The following is a 12,448-nucleotide window of genomic DNA, read 5'->3' as shown; positions in this document are numbered from 1 at the left end:
GTCAAATGTTCTATTCACTGTGCTGTCTACTTTCCATTAGAAGTTATAGTTAAGTCTTACTAAAAAAATTATTTGTTTTCAGCATTCATTTTTAAAAATTGAGTTCCAAATTTTCTTCCTCCCTACCAAAAGAAATGTGTATATTTTTCTTAAACCTAAGGAGTTGAGAAAGCAAGCAGTATAATATAAATTATGTGCATTCATGTGAAACATATGAATGAATGAGCCTTTTTAAAAATATGTGAGAGCTATGTTTTTATGGCTCTTGGAAGTGGTTATAGAGGTAAGACACAGGAGGCAATCTAGTTCATGTAAAGGTAGATGATATCAGTAAAATCTATTTTGAAAAAATATGTGAAAGATCCCAGTCCTACAGTAGCAGCTCACAATGTCTCTTATAATACCTGGAAAACACATAGCACAGTGCTTGGTATGTAGTAGGTACTAAATAAATGCCTGTTTTCTTTCCCTTTTCCCTCTTAGAGATTCTACAATGATCAATGCTTCTACCTCTAATTGATCTTAAAGTGCATCTTCCCACAAAAAGAGAGACTGTAAAAGAATAGTAAGACCACAGATTTAGAATATAAAGGAATTTAAGAGATCAGCGAGTTCAACCCCTACATTTTTATGGGGAATTAAGAGGTCAGACAGAAAACCCCCTATTATGTGTCATAATAGGATTTTAGGATTTAGAACAGTTATGATCCATAGAAATGATGTAGACCAATGCCTTCATTTTCACAATGAGGAAAAAGAGAAGAGAAGTCACTTTTTAAGATGACTAGTAACTGGCTAGGAACTAGGGGATCTGAGTTTAAACCTGGCTGTATTTTTATTTTTATTCCTAGATTTTAGCACAGTGCCTGGTAAACAATAGGGGCTTAATAAATGCTTTATCTAATCTAATCTTTGTACTCCCTTCTGAATGGTAAAATATACGATAGAATGCTAATCCTAGATTCTATTGCTTATTGATTGATTAAATGGCTGATGGTAGAAACTTCAGAAGTATGGCTGAGTTTGGAAGCTGTTATGTGAGCTAGAGTGAAGGACTATAGAGTAAGGGCTGTTTTGGGCCAGATCTGGCTCAGGCTGATTTGATGGTTTTGGCGTGGGATGGGAATGAAATTAGACTCTTGTAGACTGTAACCTTTAAAACAAGGAAGGTCAGTCAATAATGGCATAAAAAGGATATTCAGCAAAGTTACAGTGTTAGTTCATTTGGATGCAGCTCTTCTTATTCTACATTTGGCACAATGGTGTACTGGGTATATCAATTAAGATCTTCCTGGCCTGAGAAACAGTGATTTCTCATGCCTTGGAGAAGGGCAACCAGAAAACTATTTTATCCATAGTCTAAGAATAAAACCCATTTTATCCTTAGTCTTCAGAAGCACTTAAGTATGGAGAATACTTTCATTGACTTTTTTTTTTTTTAAAGGAAAAATAAGTCTTTATACATTTTTGCTATTTCCTCCCCAAAATTTTTGCTGTTGATACCAACTAAAGAGTAATAGATACTGCCCCTGCCAGAAGGGCTGAATTATAAAGTGGCAGGGGCCATTCACAACTTCAGGAACCAAAGTTCCTCTGGTACTCACAAGGGCAAGATTGGGATTATAGATGGACTGATGATTGTGGGTTGACCTTACAAATTAAGTTCCATGGAATAAATTTTTCAATGGAAAAAATACATATGTGTATTTTTCTTAAACCTAAGATCTAAGAAGTTTTTATAGCCAATGTTCATCTTATCACAGAATACAAAATATTAGCAATCATATCCATATACTGGCTTCCAATTAGACACATCATAGTAATCATGCCTCACTGCTAATCATGGATCATTTGACAAATGCCCTCATGCTTCTTGGATCTTGTAAGCAAGAGAGACACTCCTTCCATTTGCTAACGATGTGACTATGAGCAAATATCTAGTTGCCTTTTTAACTGCTTAATGCTTCAATTTCCTTTTTGTAAAACAGGGAGAGGAACAAACCAGATCCACATTTGCAAAGGAAGAATAAAATTATCCTGTTATAGACCTTAAGCAAGCCCCTAGTAGAGTGCTAGCATAATCAGTAAAAGTTGTTTTCCATGATAGTGTTTAGGAGCTCCTCCAGGACGATCTTTAAACATTCTCCAAGTTAGAGGTTCTTAATCTTGGTGTGTGAACTTGGTTTTTGAGTATTTTGATAACTGTTTCAAAATAATTAATTTTTTTTTGTAAGCCAATGTATCTTATTTTAGGCATTGAAAAGAGTTATTCTGAGCCCAGAGATATCTCCTGTCAAAGGGGATTCACAATGCACAAAAAATTAAGAATCTCTATTTAAAAAAATATGCTTTGGAATCTTTTAAAAATGACTTCAAAGCTTTTCCAAAATTGGTCATTCTAGAGCTGAAAGGACATTTTAATTTGCATTTAATTAGTACATTATAAGAAGTAAAACCCTATGACATGGAACAAAATATTCTAGGAGTTTGTGTTACAGCAGAATTTTGATAATTTTAAAAGATTGGTAGGGATGGTATCTTGAACAATCATTTTTAGTTATACAGAATATATTTAAATATTCATTCCACATTAACTATGTGACTTCCAAAATTAAGCATGGGCAGCAACTCGGATTCTTGCCTCTCTCCCCTCCCTCCCCCTCTTTTTTTTCTTCTTTCGAAGAAAGACTTCATTTTGCTCAGGCTTTATTGCAGATACAGGTCATTCGAGGTATAATTGCCTCTAATTTGCATATATACAAGCTTGTCTTGTCCCCAATCAGAGTGCATTGTGATTTGAGGGAATAGGGAGTTAGGGTAAGGTTGATGGATCCTGTACAGAAAGGGGACTTGGAGATTAACCAAGTTGCACAGGCATATAGAAAAGCAGTGAATAAACTTAATTCATGTCAGCAACCCAGATCTCTTTTCTAAAGATCAGTGTATATACCTATGAAGATAAACAGCAGTACATCCACGGTACTTTTGCAAAAGTTTACAAACCATGGTCTCATTTCATAGAGAGATGAATGAATCAATCAGTCAATCAGCGGGCATTTAGAAGCTTGCCAAACATGTTGTTAAGTGCCGGGGATACCGAGAAAGGCAAAAAATAACAGAAAGCTAAATGTTATCTCTTCTGTTTAAAGGAGCAAATCATACACAATATTTGAAAGACAATTCCTAGTTTCCCCATCTTTTTTCTCTAAAACATCCATTTTTGCTAGATTCTGAAAATTAGAAAGAAATTTGTCCAGCATTCAGTTTGCTTCCTCCAGGGTTGAGAACTCCAAGGTTTTCATAGCAAATCAGTTTGTCCACACCCATGGAAAAGTGATTCAAAGTCTGTACTCGTCTTGAATTCGGTCCATGCCCTTTAGGTGTTTCGGTTTGCTGAAATCATCTTCACTCCTTTGAAAATCACCACCCAAAAAATTTCTATCCAGTAGGCTGGAGTTTCGGTACCTCACTTGTGTATTCCGATAGTTGTGCCAGGGAAAATTCCGAGAATTTAGTGGTCCTATTTGAAAGCATGGCTGAGCATCAGAGTCATGATGAAGACTTGCCCTCGCTTGCCAGGTGTTGTCAATTCCATGCTAATATTTGTTTTACGATGCATGAGGAGGGAGCTCTGTTTTTGTTATTGTTCACAAAAAAGAAATGTGAGCCTATTTGCACATGAGCACATAAGAGCAGCCCTGTCCCAAACCAGAGAGAGAATATTAGGGCAAACCTTTGGCTCTGACTCGCGATAGGCAGAATAAATACGTCCCAGCCCAGGCAGGAACTGCTATAATTCTATCACACTTCTTTTCATTTATGGGCAATAACACAGAAGTCCCTATTCTCATAGGGGCCGTAACATAAAGGCTATGGCTAATGACCAAATGCAATTAATCTGCTTAAATAGCAACTGCATCTTGTAGGGAGTGGTGAGGGCTCTATTTCTGCCTAATTAAGAATATTTCCCTTCTCTGGAGGGAGAGGAGAAACTGAACAGATGTGTCTCCACCTTGCTCTGAAGTTCTGTGCAGCTGGGTTTGGGCTCAGTGTGGCCAGGTAGATAGGATCATCTATTGCCGCTTAGTCAGCTGGAAAATTTTCCTGATCCCAGACCACCGGACACTGCTTGGTCACTTGGGGGAGGAGAGTGGATGTGCTCCAGATTAAATAAAAAAGTGTGTCCCGAACACATATTTTTTGGAGGGTGTGTGGGGAGGAGTGACGAGATCACCAAAGGGAGTTGGATTCTAATTAATGAAAAAATTAAGGACCTAGAAACATAATTGAGGAATTGTGTTTCCATCAGTGATTAAGAAAGGTAGGCAGCCAGATATTCATATACGACAGTATGGACAAACTCAAAAAGACACTGAACCATCGAGAAGGATCTCTGCAGCTGCATATTGACTTAGAAAACCACATTTTAACAATATCTGTGTTTTATTGTATTTCTGAAAATTTTGTTAACTTTTCCCAGTTACATTTTAAAATAGTTCGGGGATACTTAGGAATGTTGCACCCCACACTCAGGAGTATTGCAGGTCCAACAGCTTCTGCAGTAGGGGATAGAATGCCAGACTTTAGAGGCAGGGGTATCTAACTTCTATTTTAACTATTAGCAGTGTGACCCCTGGATAAATCCTTTTTATCATAACTATTAGCAATGTGACCCTGGATAAATCACTTGAGCTTGTCTCCTTATTTGGTGAAATAACACCAAATAGCACCTACCTCACAAGACTGTTTTGAGGATTAAATGAGATAATGCATCCAAAGTGCTCTGGAAAGCACTAAATAAATGTTAGCTATTAAGTTTCATCCTACTTAGTCCATAGACTGAATGCTTTTTCCTCATTGTTTTTCTTTGTGACAAAAGAGGGTTTAATCTGGAAGTGGAGTGGGGAATGATTATGATGTAAAGTATACATTATATATGATGTTTATAGTATATATGTATGTATGTATGTATGTATGCGTAAAAGTATAAAATTTAATGATAGTGAACCTGTGCTTTTATCCTTGTACTGGTTCAGGTCAGTGCATCTCTGGGAAGTTGTGACTTGGTAAGAACTATACAGTATGTGGCTGAGGTTTAATTTAAATGTAGACCTTCCAAAATCTGCTAAAATTTACTTTTTTGAACTTTAACTTCTTGGTGCCTCAGTTTCTTCATATGGAAACATGAGAGAGTTATTCTCATTGGCTCTCTAAAGTCTAAATCCAACTCTAAAATGAGAGAGTTGTATTCAATGGTCCTCTAAGGTCTGTATCTAGGCTTCCATGATTGGATGTAAACAAATTACAAAACCAAAAATACCTACTATACCAGTATAAATTTTGCTATTTTATAAGAGAAATTCATTAAAACAAAAACAAAAAACAGAGCCTTCCACTAAATCCTAAAAGTTCTACATCCTTCTGACTAGTTAGATTTTCATAAGTTATTAATGAATGTGGATAGTTTTTTTAAACAATGAGAAAGAAGGACACTCATAGCTGCCCAAATGTGAAGTTGAAAATCCAATCACTCTTATTTCTTTGAGAATATTTAACCACTTCACTATTAGAATTGTACTTCTCTCTTCCCTTTCTATCACTTGCCTTCTCTTCCACTGAGCTCCTGTTTCTCAAACTAGATCCTCCATCATTCAGTGGTGGTCATTTTTCCCATCTGTCCCCCAGTCTCTGGAACTCTCTTCCTCTTCATCTCGACCTTTTGGCTTCCTTCCTTCTGCAAGAAGCCCCGTCCTGCTTCATGCTGGTGCCTTCTCTTTGATGCTTATCTCCAGTTTATCTTGTATGCTTCTTGTTCGCACATAATTGCTTTCTCCTTTCTACTCTGAGGGCCTGATATCAGAGGCTGACTGTCTTTCACCTAGCATGATACCTGGCACACGGTAGGTGTTCAATAAATGCTTATTACATGGCTGCCTAGCTGATTATCAGCTTAAGAGAAAAATGGTACTTCTTAAATCATAGCTGGATCTTGATGAAAGCCTTCCTTTCCCATCCTCACCCCCTTTTCTTTTGACCAGAATCATCCAGATTAACAAAATTAATTCAACCTTGCCTAAAATTCAACCTGTATTAAACTTCCAAATGAGTGACCCCCCCCCCAACCAAAACATTCATTCTTTTGTACTACTCAGAAGCAAATCATGCTACTTGCTATTATTCTTCCCTCCTTCTCCCTCCCCCAATAATAATTAAGCCTCTGGCATGTGTTATATAAATTATTTTGGTTATATACTGGTGATTCTTCTGAAAAAATTCTCTTCTTGATCTAATTTTTTTTTTGTTGTGGTTATTGCTTTCTGGAATTAGTAAAGGAAGAAGAAAAAATAAGGTTAGTCTTTTCATCAAAGAAGTTGATAGATTGAATTGTATAAAAATAGAGTTTAATTTGCCTTTACCTTGAATATGCTTTCTTTTTAGAATTTAGGCAGAATGTTCAATTGTAGAATTAAAAGTTAGCTTCAGTAAATGCAGTTATTTTAACTGAAAGGGTTCATAAGGAGATTTGAAGAGAATGTTGCTAATTCCTAATACTCTTAACTTTATAGCCCATAAGATTTTATCAGCTTGACATATATTTATATTAGAGGATGATTTTTGGTGCTGGAGGCTTTATTCTATGTTGGAAATTTTTTATATCTACAGAATTTTATCCTCCTGTTAGTCATTTTTGTAATTTTAAGGCAACCTTTTTCCTCAGTCAGCCAGCTCCTTCTTCCTCCCAAGAGTGATGGTTTAAAAGTGTGGCTTGGGTATTTATGGCAGCAGGATTGGAAATTGAAGGGATACCCATCAACTGGGGAGTGGTTGAACACTTATGATGGAATATTATTATTTTATGGGAAATAATGAGCAGGATGCTGTCAGAAAAACCTGTCAAGTCCTCCATGAACTCAAGCAAAGTCAAATGCACAATGTACAAAGTAACAGCAATGCTGTGGGATGATCGGCTATGAATGACTTTGTAATTCTTAGCTATACAATGATCCACAACTACTCTGATGGATGTATAATGAAAAATGCTATCCATACCTAGAGAAAGATCTGATTGTGTCTGAATACAGATTGAAGAATACTTTTTTTAAAAACTTTTTTTCTTGAGCTTTTTTTGTGGGGGAGATCTCTGTTTTCTTTTACAACATAATTTTTGCGCATAATTTCACATGTACCTTCTTAAAGGGGTATGGGAGTGGGGAGGAAGTGAGAGAATCTGCAACTTCAAGTTTTAAAAACAAATGTAAAAAACTTTCACGTGTAACTGGGGAAAACAAAATAATTAAATAAATATATTTAGATACAAATGATAATGCAAACAGAAAAATAATTATATTAGGTATTCATTATCATAATATATCAATAATGCATTTTAATACTCATACCAGTATCAACATATTACATATAATATATACTATTGTAATATATAATAATCAATACATTAATAAAAACCCTTCATAGAGGGTTTACAAACAAAAAAAAAAACACCAATTGTTACACATACAACACGAGTTACCATCTTGTTATTAAAATTAAGGGACTAAACGATGTCAGTGACATAAGGAGACATCAGAGAGGGGATTTGAACTGTTTTTTTTTTTACTCCAGGACTGAAGTCTTTTTTGCTAGGGTTTTTATAACCTGGGATCTGTAACTCTTGTTTTTCTTTATTTTGATGATCATATTTCAGTATAATTTGTTTCCTTTGTAATCTATGTATTTTATGCATTTAAAAACATTCTGATTTAAAGGCAGCCACAGTCTGTCAGATGGGTTCATGATAAGAATTTCTGATTTACCCTTTCTGACCTCTCTTGCTTCTCACTGGTCTCTGGCTAACTTAGAGTTTCCTTTTGTTTAATTTTTATTAATTTGTTTGTTTTAAAAGTTTCATCTATGACATTTGTTTCTACATCATGGTCATTTCAAGATTTCAAGATATACCCCTCCTAACCCCCATCTTTCCCTTAACAAGGAGACAGACTTAATCAGATCAACTGACACCAGGGCAGCATCTGGCGGTCTAGGCAATATTAAACATCCTTATTCCCTTATGCCCTCAATGAAATTTCCCTTTGTTTTAAATCAGATTATTTTAATTTCATTACAAGGAATTTGTACGACCAAGATTCAGTTAGTGCTTATCGAGGACCCCCTTGGGTAAATGATGCAGGACCCATACGTAGTCATATTCACAACACAGAAAAGATGCAAAGCCTGGTCATTAAATACTGGGGAAGCTGACCAGAGAGTAGAGCTTTCAAATTTAGGAGACGGCCTTATTTTTAATAGCTAATAAAACAGCAAGATGCTAACTCGAGTTGTGTGTGTAACACTTGGTATTTTTTCGTTTGTAAACCCTCTATGATCCTAGCATCCTGGGGTTAGGAGCCGAAAGGGCCGTCAATTACAGCTCTCTCATTTTTTAATTTAATTTAATTATTATTAATTCATGAGGCACGGAAATGTTGACTAGATAGCCCAAATGACTGTCACCCAGCCAGGAAGTATTAGAAGCAAGATTGGAAGTCAGTCAGTCTCATTCCTAACTGATCAGCTCTACTCAGTATCCCCGCTGCTTCCACACGTAATGTGCCTCTCCCCTCCCCCACCAAGGGCTGGGGTTAAGTGACTTGCCCAGGGTCACACAGCCAGGAAATATTAAGTATCTGAGGTCGGATTTGAACTTGGGTCCTCCTGACTTCAGGGCTAGTGTTCTCTCCACTGCGCCACCAAGTCCTGGTTACGGCCCTTTGGGAAAGGGTGCATGTGATAATGGGTCCGTTAGCTGTGTCGAAAACCCAGGTGAGGGCGACGTGGCTAACGTTTCCCTTTGCCTCCCGAGGGCCCCTGGGATTTCAGCCGCTCCAGCCTCTCACCCGCTCCGCTCCCGGGCTTTTTATGCTCCGGCTAAGCCCCCAAGTCCCGGCTGTTCTTTGCCACGTCTTGCTCGGCTCCTGCCAGTCCCTCTTTGGGAAACCCCCCTTCCCAAGGCCCGCCCGCCCTTTGAAGCCCGGCTCCAATGCACTCTCTGCGTTCCACAAATATTTACTGAGCTTCCAGGGAGAACTGTTACCTGGGGGAGGTTTTAGCCTCCATTTGCAGAGCTGCCTTTTTGCGTAATCATCACTTTGTTCTTTCTCATTACTTTTCCCCAGAAGGGGACTCTGATATCATACTAAAGCCCCCGCTAGTCCTTTGTCTTGTTGGCCGTCCAGGAACAAAAATCGCATTACCTACATCAGATGTAGGGATGAGAGGCGGCTGGAGTGCCCACGGCCCTGGCCAGCGGGCCAAATAAAGCCAGCGTCTTGCTTGGTTCGGGAAAGGTCCGACTAGAGTCGAATTTCAGGGGCACGGCTTGTGCCAGCCTTCCTGGACGGTTGCTCCACCTGGGGAGGTCTGAGGCCGTGACTCCGACACAGAGGAGTCCAGAAGTATCAGACTGAAAACATTTTCACTGCTATGTACAGAGCCCGATCCTCAAAAGCCGAAAAGCTCATTCACCTTTAAAATTCTGATCCCGTCCTTGCTCCCACGTTTTGTGGTTTCCTCCTTGCCTACCAAATAAAGTAAATTCCTTTTCCTTTCATTCGGGGCTTCAGCAGGGCGATTTTACAGTGTATTATAGTGGGGCCATGGATAAAGTATTGGGCCTGCGATCAGTTAGACCTGAGTTCCGGTCTGCTGTCAAATACTTACTATGTGACCACTTAAGTGCCTCAGTTTCTCCAACAGTAAAAGAGGTTTAATAATCGCATCTATTTCATAGAGTTGCCTGCCTCAGTTTCTCCAATAATAAAATAGGTTTAATAATAACATCTTCCTCATAGAGCTACCTGCCTCACTTTCTCCAACAGTATCATAGATTTAAAAATAGCACCTTCCTCATAGAGTTGCCTGCCTCAATTTCTATAATAGAATAGGTTTAATAATCGCACCTACCTCATAGGGCTGCCTGCCTCAGTTTCTCTAATAATAAAATAGGTTTAATAATAACACCTTCCTCATAGGGTTGCCTGCCTCAATTTCTCTAATAGTAGAATAGGTTTAATAATCGCACCTACCTCATAGGGCTGCCTGCCTCAGTTTCTCTAATAGTAGAATAGGTTTAATAATCGCACCTACCTCATAGGGCTGCCTGCCTCAGTTTCTCTAATAGTAGAATAGGTTTAATAATCGCACCTACCTCATAGGGCTGCCTGCCTCAGTTTCTCTAATAGTAGAATAGGTTTAATAATCGCACCTACCTCATAGGGCTGCCTGCCTCAGTTTCTCCAGAAGTAAAATAGGTTTAATAATAGGAACTACCTCGTAGGGCTGTCATGAGTATTTAGTAAGATAATTGTTGTAAAGTGCTTAGCACAGTATCTGGCACCTAGGAGGTATTTAATAATGCATCTTCCTTTTTCCTTTCCAACTTTATCTCATACCAACATATCTCTTTTCAACCTATCTCCTATCTTGAAATATCGTATGGTTCAGCCAACTAGCTTGCTCTCCATTCCCCATTCTTTTCTGGCAGTCTTCCCTCTCAGACCTATCCCTTTACCGTGGCCCATGTCTGAAACAGATTCTTCTTCCTCTTCCCTTTCTTATCTACTGCTATTCCTTCCCTTCTTTAAGGCACACTCTGGTACTACCTTGGGGGGAAGCTCTCCCTGGAAACCGTTCAGTGAAAGTGATCTTGCTCTTCTCAAATTTCTGAGTCTCTTTCGCATTTCTGCCCTGCTCTTTTCCCACATTCTGTCTTGAATCCTACTTACCCAAGAGCCCACAGTGTATCTATCCTTGGCTCCTCTGTGCTTAGTAGAGTTAGCCTTGCACATACTGTGTGCTTCATAGAAAAAATAAATCCTATCTGCTTGTAATTCATGCAGTTCAATTCAATAAATATTTGACTCGTCTTTTTAAGAGAAATTCCACACCAAACATGACATTTAGTTCTGGAAATGTTTAATTTAAGATTACCAAGGTACACAAACACAAACACACAAAACATACAAATATAATCATTCTTATTGTACAGAGCATAAAGCATCCAAAAATGAGTTGTCACAATGGAAGCTGGCCTTGCTAACTGATTAATTCTAGGAGAGAGGAACTCTTTTGTCTGTTTTCAGACTCACAGGTGTGTTTATGCTCTCGATAACCTAGAATTATCAGCAGTGACTCATTCTGAGTCAGGGCTTTTGCAAAGGGCTTTTAATGAGGGAGGGGCATTGGGATACAATGCACCATTCTAGGTGCTAAAAGTAAAGTCCATTCTTGGCGTCAGCATAGGGACTTTTGGCTTTGTCTCAGCTCTTCATCGCTATCAAACTTAGCTCAACTATATCCATGGAGACTCTGCGCTACTAAGCTACTTGGTAGGTGATAAGGGAGCTCACCACTACTGAAGTAGCACTTAAAGGATCCACCACTGTACTCAAACATTTATAAATGGAGTTAATCCAAACTCCTTTGGGCTCTCATAACCTTGTTTTCTTGTTTTTGTTAAACTTAAATGTCTCATCAACAGAAACAGCTTTCAATGTTAGCCCAGTTTATTCAGGAATGTCCCTGAGGAATAGTAACCATGTTTTAGTGTCGAGTCTCCAAGAGCAAGAGTTCTTAACTTTGGGAACCATGGATAGATTTCAGGGGATCCTAGAACTTGGATGGGGAAAATGACATCTTTATTTCCATGTCATCGATTTTCTTTGTAATCCATGTATTACATTATGCATTTGAAAACATTTGGAGAAGAGGTTCACGGGTTTTTATCAGCCAGAGGGGTCCATGACACAAAAAAAGATTAGTAATCCCATCTTCATAAAAAGCAGCCTCCCACCCTCTTCCAAAAAAGTTTAAAGGAAAGCTCAGTAAAACATCCCTATTAATTAATAATTAATATACCTGTGAGGTATGTCCTTTGTAAAACTCAGAACTCTAGTTAAATATCATCATCATAGAAAAATTGTTGATTTTGAACTAGAAGTGATTTAGACTTTACAAGTGCTTTAAAGGTGATTTAGAGGTGATTTATCATCCCTTTTATTTTATGAATGTAAAAATGGGTTCCCTAGGTGATTAAATCCATCCCCCTTATTTTATAAATGTAAAAATAGGTTCCCTAGAATGAAGCGACTTGACACAGATAAGTAGTAAATGACAGAGCTGGGATTCAAGCCTCTCTCCCCTGAGGTTATAAGGGAGGGAGTTGGTTAATGAATGATGATGGTCTTTTCATAAAAAGGCTATACACACATCGTTTTTGTTCTTTTGTTTTGGTCTAGACTTGTGATATCAGCAGAGGGAATTTCCAATATGAATATATTCCAGGCATATAGTGTTTCTTCTCCAACTTGATGAGGTTTTTAACTGAAATTTAAAGGAAAGGAAGGGGAAAGTTCCAGGAAAAAAAGTGAAAACCAGATAGATATGAGAGGGGACA

General features: G+C 38.1%; 1 protein-coding gene across 1 annotated transcript in view; it reads left to right on the top strand.

Moving 5' to 3' along the window:
* The window catches only part of SH3RF1 (SH3 domain containing ring finger 1), a 202,018-nt gene that overhangs the window by 128,744 nt on the left and 60,826 nt on the right, over positions 1–12,448 (top strand). The gene's annotated exons all lie outside the window — the stretch shown is intronic.

This window comes from Antechinus flavipes, chromosome 6 (assembly GCF_016432865.1).
Source record: "Antechinus flavipes isolate AdamAnt ecotype Samford, QLD, Australia chromosome 6, AdamAnt_v2, whole genome shotgun sequence".
Lineage (NCBI taxonomy): Eukaryota > Metazoa > Chordata > Mammalia > Dasyuromorphia > Dasyuridae > Antechinus > Antechinus flavipes.
This window is presented reverse-complemented; position numbering and strand designations above follow the sequence as displayed.